The 11686-nt window shown below is 38.8% G+C and overlaps 1 pseudogene; it reads right to left on the bottom strand.

Moving 5' to 3' along the window:
• Positions 1 to 2761, bottom strand: part of LOC103743269 — a 5303-nt pseudogene extending 2542 nt beyond the window's left edge.
• Between the last annotated feature and the right edge of the window lie 8925 nt (positions 2762 to 11686).

Genomic DNA, 11686 nt, shown 5'->3' with positions numbered 1-11686 from the left:
TCAGTGTCAAGTGTCAGTCTTGCGTACATTTTTTAAGCCTACAATTCATATTTGTTCAAAACACAAAAGCTTATGAGAGTCTCAGTTACGTTATCTTGTTAACAGGGACACACGTTTCATTTAGTTTTGGATTATGCAATATGCAAGACTTGAAAATGAGATTGATTCTACCTTGTGCTGTTTTCATTATTGATAATAAACACAAGTTTGGTTTTGAATCTTGTGAAAAAACAAAATTCATCAATTTAATCATGATTAAAAAACATTTGTAGTAACTTTTATAACTTGACTTTAGTCTTCAGCACTTACTTTTCATTATTGATAATAAACACAAGTTTGGTTTTGAATCTTGTGAAAAAAACAAAATTCATCAATTTAATCATGATTAAAAAACATTTGTAATAACTTTTATAACTTGACTTTAGTCTTCAGCACTTACAAGTGGAAGGGATATCAATTGACTGAACATTTTTTAAGAACTTCAGCTGAAAATTCAGTTTTGATTTTGTGTATAAACCATAGAGATATCATTATAAGTTATCTTACAATACCTCAGAATGTGACTGGGGGACATAAAAGTATTAAGTTCCAATAGGGACACTTAAAATAATAATTTGAGCAGGCCACCTTCGCTTAGAGCAGTCCTAGAAATCTCAAGCAATAACTAATAAATATAGAGTTTTTATAATTAGTATTAATTCTAGAGAGAGATGCTGAATTAATTTAAAGTGAGTGTGCTGAAGGGAGAAATCTTCCACCCTTGGCTTTACTTGCAAATAGAGCAGCTGAAATTAATTCAATTTACTGTATTCATTTTATTATTATAAGAACAAAGGCATATTATCTCTCACAGTAATCAAAAGGCCCTGTACAATTTGTTGTTATTATGTACTTTAGTTCTTTCTGGAATTTACTTAATTATCAGATATTTTATTTATTTTTCATTATTTTCTTTTTCTTAGTGGTAAAGTAATTTAATTTAATTGACTGATGAAAAACTAAAGTGATAAGATTGGGTAGTAAACAATAATCACTGAGTTTTGCTGAAATTCTATATTTTTTCTTTTAACTTTAAGCCAAAAGAACATATAATTGTAGACTATGAGTGAGCTAGTTGCTTTTAGTTCCTTAACATAAACACATAGTTTAGCAGTTGGACAGCATTAAATATACACATTTTTTCCAAAATCCTGTAAATATTAACTCTTGTGCTGACTTTAAAGGCTAAAGTAATCACCTACACTGGTCAGATTCAGAGTTTCTTTTCCCTTTTCTGCCAGCCTGGTGTTTGGCTAATTCTGCCTGTAATACTTTCACTTTACATCTTTCTTGTTCTAAAGCAGCATGAAGTGAAGTCACCTGTATGGCTAGCTCATTCTTGATACTTTGTGATTCATCAACTTGCAGAAGTATTGCTGCCTTATCTTTCATTTCTCCCTCCTGAAGCATCTTCAGTAATTGTCCATTTCTTGCCTTTACATCTTTACACTTTGCCTCCCATTGGGTGATCACAGTTTTGAGCTTTGAATTTCAGCATCTTTCAAGCTCTAACTTCAGACTTTCAATTCTTCCATCTTTTAGAACCACCTCCGGGTTGTATTCAGGAGCTGTGCAATTATCTGTTCCATTGTATTCTGTAAGTTGTTCTCTTCTTTCTTCTTTAATAAGAATTTTATGAACATCATCTTCCAGTCTATTGAAGAATCCTCCATCATGTGATAAAGTCTGAGAACTCAATTCCTCAGTCTTTTTATTAATATGATCTTCACGTTGAAAATCTTTTAGCGACACTGTAAGAGGTTTGTCTTTTCCCTGATGATTCTTTTATCTTTTTTATTTATAACTTTTGGTCGAGTTGAAGGATTTTCAGCATTTTCGTAATCCTTTTTGTGTTCTTCATATTCTAATTTACTTAGCAGCAATGCCTTCTCTAGGTCAGCTTCAACATTTCAGATGTCAGCTGTTCATCTCCGTCTCCACTGTGGCCGATTTTCGATTTTCTTCTTGTGAATCCTTTTGTACTGGGACTGGCGATGAAAGCTCATGTTGAATATTACAAATGGCTTGGGAGGATTTCTGGGGAATTTTCTTAAAAGCGAGATTTCTGAGCTCATTTGCTTCGCTCTGCTGCTGTTCTTTCTTTTCTCTTTTCTCTCTTTTCTTCTCATTTGTTGTTGATTTACTTCGCAGAGTTTGAGACTTCCCAGTGTTCCGCCCTTTGCCTTGTCCAGGCTCGGATCAGAACCACTGCCACTGTCCACTTGTAACAGGGCGAAACGAGAGGCAGTTGTGAGAACAGAGCTAAGGGCAGAGCCATGGCACGGAATTCCCTTTTAAAAGGCTTGTGTCGAGAATAATTCCTCATTCATGAGTGAAAGCCAAATTCACGCAGGAGCTGTTAACCGATGCTCCAAAACTTAGTCTGGAAGTGCACCGGAGAACTAGAGTAGCGAGACCAGGAGGCGGCTGGCCTTGCCCCAGCCGGCCGCTCGCCTCCTCCCAGGCACCCCGGCGGCCGACGGAGCCCCTGGGCGTTGAGCAGAGGACGCGGGTAGGAGCGCTCGGCGGGCGCGGGGCGGCACCGGGCAGAGCCCCGGCTAGAGCGCGGCAGGCGGGCAGGTGGCGGGAGCGGCGCGGGGGGGGGGGGTCTGCGCGCCCGCAGCCGCGCCCGTTGATTCTTTTCCCGCGTGTCGAGGCGCCGAGGCGGGCGCTGGCGTTGGGTAGAAGTCGGCGGGTGGTCTCGGTGGACCAGAACCCTCATTATTTTCTTAAGTGCTTATTTACATTTTACCACATGAAAACATTCTTTACAAATGTGATATTTTGAGCATGGAGTGGAAATAGAAACCCTTGCACCAGGGCTGAGAATGTAGCTCAGCAGTGCAGTGCTTGCTGAGCAAATCAAGGGCCTGGGTTCAATTTCCAGCCAGGGAAAAAGATTCCTTTCATAGACTACGACTTTGTCTTTTATTGAGACAGGGTCTCCCTGTAGCCCCAGCTGGCCTGGAATTTAGTGTATAGAGCAGGGTGGTCTCAATCTCTCTGAGATCCGCCTGCCTTTCCTTCCCTAGTGCTCGGATTAAAGGCGTCAACCACCACGCCCAGTTTAGAATACACTTCTTTACTGAAATAGCACGTCATTCTCTTTAATGGTCCAACTTTGAAGACTTACCACCATCTTTTTCCTCTCTTTGAACAAGTAGAATCAGTTTTACTTCTTCATGTTTTAAATTTCTCTATTATGGTGATGAAGTCTGAATCATAATTTGGAAGCAAACAATCTGTCAAAAATGGAGAGAGTGTTAGATAAGTGATGCTGTAAAATGCCATCAAATTTATGCTGGCCAACAATTCTATATGTGTATGTGCTGTATATGAATATATGTGCCTTATTAGCTGTGAAATAGGAGTAGCCTATATTGCATGCCATCTGTCATCTGTTTATTTGTATCTATGCAGTATCTGCTGTCATCTGTCTATCATATATAACACATTTTAATTTGAGACGCAGATACAATAGCAAATTAATTAAAATGTAAATTTCTTTGATGAGATCATATGTATCTAAAGGTATAAAGGCCAAGCTACTACTTCCTTTTAGTGTTTCTCTTTTTCTCGGAAAGATCAAATGTGATCATCATTTGAAAGTTAATTGTTAGACAGTTATTTGACTAACATCCTGGCTCACATACCTAAGGAAAAAGAAAGAGTGAAAATTGAGACTATCCATTTAATATTGATTGCAAACTGTGGTAATGCTAGAGATCTCACAGACAATATGTAGTGTCAGATTATACAAGTTAGTAATGCCTTGACACAGCTTCAACTTTCAGAATTTACATACTAGTTCACTGAAATTAATAGAACAAGACGCACTCTCTGGCTTGCCTGTCAGGTCTCTGCTAGTTTCTTCTTCATGTACTTCTCCACATATAATCTAGCTTCTAATTTTTTTTTTTTTTTTTAAGAGACTCCCTCTAGCCCCAGCTGGCCTGGAACTCTTATATACAACAGGCTGGCATCCCTTGATCTTAAAGTCATGAACCACCACGCCTAGCTAAATTCTAAATGTTTGTTAAAATATACAGTTAATTTTAAAATTATGTCACTTAAACCAAGAACAACTGTTTTCCATAGAAAGATTTAGTCTAAGATAGTCATTTGTGAACATATGATCTCAAATCTCAGCCTTCTGCTCGGTGACATTCACTGAGTTTGCTATTTTCTTCTAATGGGGTCATTTTCATACTTTCAACATAATGATTTCATACCTTCTTTTCTTTTTCAAATCACCCACGAGGTCTTCATCTTCACCCTCAACTGATCATTTTCCTGTTTCACTTCCCTTTCTGTTTACAATTCAGCCCACTGCCAGCAGTCAGCCTTGTGTGCCCCGTACTCTGCACTCAGCATTCCACTGAAAGTACTCTGAACTTGGGCACTAAACATTCCATTGAGGTGGATGGTACTTTAGCCCTCCTTACTTTAGTTCTTTCAATGGAATAATAACATACTGCTAGGGGATAATATAATAAACCTGGGCATGTACAATGATTTGTGTGCAATGATTTCTTTCTCCTGAAACATTTGGTAACCCCATGGAGTCTTTGGATTCTTCCAATTATCTTGAAATATAAATTGCTGTAGAGTACTCTCCTCTGTTCTCCTTTGTCTTTATTCCTTTCTCTAGCATAATTGTATCCTCTTAATTTTCTTGGCTAGTTTCTTCAGTACTGAACCTTCAAATGTCTGAACTGATGAATTCTAGGTCAACATCAGTTGGTATAGATATAAATTAAGTACATGCTATGATGGCTTTCAAATGTTTGTACACTGAGCTTTAGAGACTTGCATTTCAAGCTCACTCTCTGACACCCCAGTTGGGTCCTGTGTATATCATGCAATATAATCTGTGAAAAAGATGGAGGAGGGGGGGATTTGACTTTCTGCCCAAATTTTCTCTTCAAACTCCTTTGACTTACCATCATTATTAAATTAGTTAAACTTGTTCTTTGACAATTTCATACATGTATATAAGCATTATATCGCTCTGGCTGTCAATCTTTTCTTCTCCCTCCAAGCCTGTGAAGCCCTTCTCCTCCCTACAAGCCCTTTTTATATCCAGTTCCAGTTGGAATGTACTAATGCACATATTCATGAATCTCTCCAAACAGGATTCACTGCTCTCCAGGGAACCCTTGAAGTATGCATCATTGTTTCAATGAAGCATCTTCATTATAAAACATGGGGACTATAAAAGGTGAACACCATTTGCCATAGCTTAATATAATCTCTGTTCTTTCTTTCTTTCTTTCTTTCTTTCTTTCTTCCTTCATTCCTTCCTTCCTTTCTTCCTTTCTTCCCACTGAGATTAATCAAGGCCATCTGTGTGACTATGGGTATGGAACTGTCCTTTGGCAACTGGTAGGCTCACCAGTGGGAATATAACTGACGATAGTGATTCTTCATCTCTCCAAAACGACAACAAAATCAACCACTTGTTTCTTCTGAGAATAAGAGAATAGTTGATATTCTGTTGTTTTTCCTACCCTGTCCACCAATCAATGTGTTGTTAGTTGCATCTTCCATATGTTCTCCTAAACTGATTCTCTCCATGTCTGCTCTCCTGTCTCTGTTCAGATCACTTTTCTTTTTCTTTATCTTTTTCTTTCTTCTTTTTGTGGCCTAGAATATGGTTTCCTAGCTTGTTTTTTGAGGGGTATTATTGTTTCCTTCAAATCATTTTCCACAAAGCAACAACTTTCTTCTCAAATTAGATCTCATTGTACTGTTCCTCTGCTTAAAGCTTGCCAATGATTTTAAAATATCTGAAGAATAAAAGGTAGAGTTTTTTCCATGACCCACAGAACTGCACATGTTCTGGTGCCTGCCTGCTTCCTCAAATCTGTCACAAGATTGTCCTACTTGTTTGCTGTGCATTGACATAGGCTTGTAGGAGTTTAATGAGCACACTTAGGCCTTTCCTCATCATTTCCAGTCACTATTGCACTACCATGAAAGGGTTTCCTTTCCACAGACCTTAATGCCAGCACAATGAAGGCCATCTTTTTTTCCTTATTAATTGATGATTTTCCAGTCTTGCCTATATGTACTGAGCTAAGCAAATGGATTAATCCCATCCTTAAGGTCTTAGCTGTCATTTTCCCTCTATAGGGAACCTTTTCTAAACACTTTCTGAAGTAATACCCACACTAGGTAAGATTACATGTCTCTCTCATACCATTTTCATGCTATCTCACCTTAATTTCCTCAGCCTGAGATGTTTCTGTGTGCCCTTGTCTCACTTATTTCCTTGTTGTGTGGCTCTTGTCTGTGTTCTCTAGCGGAATAAAAAATCAGGAAGTTCACAATTTGCTTTCTGCTGATATTCTAGTCACCGTAATATTTTATATGAAATAATCTCCAATAAATATTTGTGAAACAGATAAATACATGAGCAAAAAAGACCAGTGCAGAAATATTTCTAAGGGAAAGATGATGGAAAATGAGGGCAGACTTCTAGTCTTTGCCAAAGATTAGCCAAAGTGATCATATAAGTATGTTCTTTACCCATTAATATTATTTTTAAAACTCCAGATTTTGTAGCATTTTATATGAACTTATAGTCTTTTACATTTATCCAGAAAGAACAATTTATTCTTTCTTTTTATTTTTTTCTTTGTCTTGAGCCAATTTCCTGCCCTTGACAAATGTTTCCCTAATCCTTAGTCATGTTAGTAGAATGTGTTTTAGTCTTTGATGTGAAAACTTTTAGTGGTATTTGGAAATTTAAATAGTTTAGACTAGGCTGAGGTTTAGTCTACTCTTTGCTAAACCAAGAATGTTTTCCTACTCAATGAGAGTTTTAATTGCTTGGTAATTCTACTGTTACTTCATCCTTGAAGTCAAAAGAATAAGACTAAAAAGATGTTCATGCAAAGTTTTATAGATGGCAAACCTTCCTGGAAAAAAATATCATCTACCTTGTTTTTAATTTTTTATTTAACATATAATTTTTAACCAAAAATATGTAAGATATGAATATAGGGAGCATGAGCTCTTTGCATCCCACACCAAACAAGGGAAAATTATAGCCCTTGTGCTCAACTTCTCCTTTACGACAATGTGGCCTGATTTCAAATTCATGTATTACAATAAAATGTATGTGCACTTTCTGTCCCTGGTTTCTTTCTTACAGCCTATAAGATTCAGCTATGCTGTGATGAGTAGAAATACTTTACTCTCCACCAGGCTGTTTATGGCCACCCTGGAGATTCCATAGCTTATCTGTCCATGGAAGTATTGGTGGAGACTGGGCTTGCTTCCACTTTTAGACTCACGAATAATGCTGCTCTAAAAATCTTTCTGTATGCCTCTTGAGGTATGTATTAAAAAACCTACTGTTGGAAGTAATCCTAGTGATAGAAATAGAGGGTCATAGGGTATGTGCATATTGACCTTCTCAAAAATTCTGCTTAGTAAATTTCCCAGTTCTCCATATCAGCTTAACTGTTAACCAATAGTGTGTGAGAATTCCAGTTATTATATAACCTTGTTATCTTTTGGTACTGAAAATCTTAAAGACAAAAACCATATGGTCATCTCAATCTATGAAGAAAAGGCCTTTGACAAAATCCAACATGCATTTGTGTTGAAAGTACTAGAAGGAATTGATCTGGAAGGAACCTACCTCAACATAATTAAAGCTATATACAATGAACTCATACCCAACATTATTCTAAATGGAGAAAAACTGCAAGCATTCCCATTAAATTCAGGAACCAGACAGAGCTGTTCATTATCTCCTCTCTTTTTTCAATATAGTGCTTAAAACTCTTGCAAGAGCAATAAGAGAAAGAGATTAAAGGAGTACTGGTAGGAAAAGAGGAGGTCAAATTATCCCTATTTGCAGACGATATACAACTATACATAAGAGATTCAAAAAATTTCACTAGAAAACTCTTAGAAATGATTGATACTTTCAGTAAAGTGTCAGTTTACAAAATCAACTACAAAAATCAGTAGTCTTTCTATATACCAATAATAAGCAATCAGAAAAAGCATTCAAGAAAACCCCCCCATTCATAATAGTTTCAAAAAATTAAAATATTTAGGAATAAACCTAACCAAAGACATTAAAGATCTCTATAATGAAAATTTCAATTCTCTAAAGAAAGAGATAGAGGAAGACACTAGGAGGTGGAAAGACCTACCATGTTCATGGATTGGTAGAATCAATATTGTGAAAATGACCATCTTACCAAAAGAAATTTGTAGGTTCAATGCAATCCCAATCAAAATACCTACGACATTCTTCACAGAGCCAGAAAAAAATCATCCTAAAATTCATATGGAATCATAAGAGACTCTGGATTGCCAAAGCAATCTTGGGAAAAAACAAAAATCACCATACCAGATCTCAGATTATATTACAGAGCTATAGTCACAAAAATCACATGGTACTGGCACAAAAATAGACACATGGATCAATGTAACATAATAGAAGACCTAAACATTAGGACATACAGTATCAGCCACCTGATAGTCAACAAAGGTGCCAAGAACACACAATGGAGGAAAGACAGTGTCTTCAACAAATGGTGCTGGCAAAACAGGATCTCCATCTGCAGAAGAATGAAACTACCCTTATCTTTCACCCTGCACAAAAGTCAACTCCAAATGGATCAAAGACCTCAATATAAAACCTGAAACTCAGCAACTGCTAGAAGAAAACATAGGCAGAACCCTCCAAGAAATAGGTGTAGGAAGGACTTTGTAAATGGAACACCAGCTGCTCAGGCATTAAGGTCAACAACCAATAAGTGGGACCACATTAAACCATAAAGCGTCTGTAGAGCAAAAGAAACAACCAAGGAAGGGGAAAGGAAACCCACTGAGTGGGAGAAAATCTTAACCAGCCACACATCCGACAGAGAATCCAGCATATATAAAGAACTCAAAAAAACCTGAACAGAGAATTCACAAACAAAGAAATAAAAATGGCTAGGAAGCACCTTAAAAAGTGTTCAACATCCTTAGTAATTAGAGAAATGCAGATAAAAAACACTTTAAGATTCCATCTTACCCCAGTCAGACTGGCTAAGATCAAGGGAATGAAAGACTTCAAATCCTGGAGAGGATGTGGAAAAAGAGGAATGCTCATTCACTGCTGGTAGGAATGAAAACTCGTGAAACCACTATGGAAAGCAGTGTGGAGAACACTCAAAAAACTAAAAATGAACCTGCCATATGATCCAGTGATACCACTCCTTGGCATATACCCAAAGGACTCATTCTACTGTAGAGACACCTGTACATCCATGTTTGTTGCTGTTCTCTTCACAATAGCTAAGAAATGGAAACAACCTAAATGTCCCTCAGCTGATGAATGGATAATGAAAATGTGGTAAATTTACAGAATGGAGTTCTACTCAGCAGTAAGAAAAGCTGAAATTATGAAATTTGCAGGTGAATGGATGGAATTAGAGAGTGTTATACTAAGTGAAATAACACAAATGCAGAAAAGCAAGTGACGTATATTCTCCCTCATTTGCAGATCAAAGCACCAATCCCTTATATGTGAGTATGCAAATTCTGATGTAACACCATGAGTCAGGAAAATGGGAAGGATACACGGAGGTAAGGGAAAAGAAAGAACCTGTGAGGGGGATAGTAGAGACCAGATGTTACCAGGGAGGAGATGGGGGAAAGTGGGAGTGTTTGGCAGGATGGACAAGAGGGAGGAATATGCAAGGGGCCACATGTGGAGGGAGAGGGAAGAAGAGAGGGGATGGTGGGATGTGGGTGTTACTAGGGAGAAGGTGGGGTTAATGGGGGCACTGGGACTGGAGAGGGATGAGGTGGACAGAATAGGAGGAAAGTGGAGATGGGTGAGTTTTAGGGGCCTGGAAACCCAGAGGGGGGTGTGGTACCCTAGGGACCCCATAGGAGGTGCATATATAGTGTGTGAACATTGTTGCATATGGGTGGTGCTTTGGAAGGGGGCATAGTGCCAGACGGAGGAGCCCTCCTTTTGGATGGGAGTAGTCCGGGGTACTCCCGGGATAACACAGGCTATTACCAAACCTCTTGGTTATCTCCCAGGACTAATAGATGGGACCCTACTGCTGAAGACATGACATACTTCGGATACAGGACTTGAAGCAACGAAGGAGGAATTGACCTGGAAGCCCTCTAACCAAAGTTTGGCTATCATAATGGTAGATGATCATATGCAAACTGCCAAGGGAGAAAAAAATCAATGGCCCAACCCAGTCCTAAGGCCTAACGATCATAAGGACTGGCAAGAGAAACTACCTCTATTTGTGCAGTAGTGGTGCTGTTATTTGGAGGTAGGGGCAATCAATAGCTATCTAATTGGACTTGAAGCCCCCTCGGTGGGATTGAACTCATGGGTGGCACTCATGGGTGTAAACTCAGTCAAGTACACATGGCAGGAGAGGACATAGATTCTAGAGAAAACCTTACCTCTTTCATATCTCTAGACAAATGAAATTTCTTACCATACGCTAAATATTGATCCTTATGTTTACAGACAAGCATGTCATACACCACTCATCAAAGAAGGTTCTTTTTGAAACAGGTGGAAGCTACTGAAGAATTGGACGACTGGTCAGAGACAGAGACTATACGTCTGTTAGATGTCCAGTACTAGCTGTCACATCTACAGTTGAACCTCTACAACTAAGGCTCATGGAACAAAGCAGAACAAGGGATAGAGAGAAAACTAATGCATCCCTCAACTCTCACCAGCAAAGTTTCTTTGAACAGCAGAGTGTGATGTACACAGAAGGCCACAACTGCCCAAATTTTAGAATAAGAAACTAGAGCGTGTATCTGTAGATAGGACTCCTATATTGAATCTCACCTATCCACAGCTCAGGGAGCATTGCAGAAGAGGGAGGAGAAAGATTGTAAGAGCCAGGGCTGGTTCATGAACACAGGGAACCAGAGGTTTTCAGGCCACTGGACGCTTGCTCATGTGAACTTGTGGCAATGGTGGCATCAAGCAGAGAACCCATGCCAACTCAATTGAACAAGGGACCAGAGGGGAGGAGAGAGATGGGTGGTGGGCCAGCCCAGGACTGAGAGCTGTTGGAGGCTGGTTGCTGCTGGGTGGGGGAAATTAAGCCTTGCACACGATCTCTGGATGGACTGACTGGACTTCACTGGATGAATTTGCACTGAAGGGCATCTGGGTGCAATTGCTTGACTGGATAGGATTTACCATGTGTGTTGAAGTGCATGGGGTCTGGTGGGGGGATGGGGAAGGCATGGATCAGGGAGGTGGGTCTGGGTTTGATTGAGAACTGTTGTATGAGAATAAAGAAGCTCAATAATTTTTCTTAAATGTTCAACATCCCTAGTCATCAGGGAAATGCAAATGCAAATTGAGATACCACTTCATGTCAGTCAGAATGCCTGTCATTAAGAAATCTGACCGCAAATGTTAGAGAGAAAGAGGAACCTTATTTGCTGCTTGTGGGAGTGCAAATTAATATAGCCATATGGAAATCATTTTGGATATTCCTTTAAAATTAAAAATAGACTTACCATATGATTCAACTATTTCACTCCCAGAAAGCTCCATACTCTATAATAGGGACAATGTTTATTGCTGCTCTATTCACTTAAGGAAATTGAGCCAAGACAGTTATATGTCAAC

The sequence above is a fragment of the Nannospalax galili genome, unplaced genomic scaffold, assembly GCF_000622305.1.
Source record: "Nannospalax galili isolate Female #2095 unplaced genomic scaffold, S.galili_v1.0 scaffold462, whole genome shotgun sequence".
Lineage (NCBI taxonomy): Eukaryota > Metazoa > Chordata > Mammalia > Rodentia > Spalacidae > Nannospalax > Nannospalax galili.
This window is presented reverse-complemented; position numbering and strand designations above follow the sequence as displayed.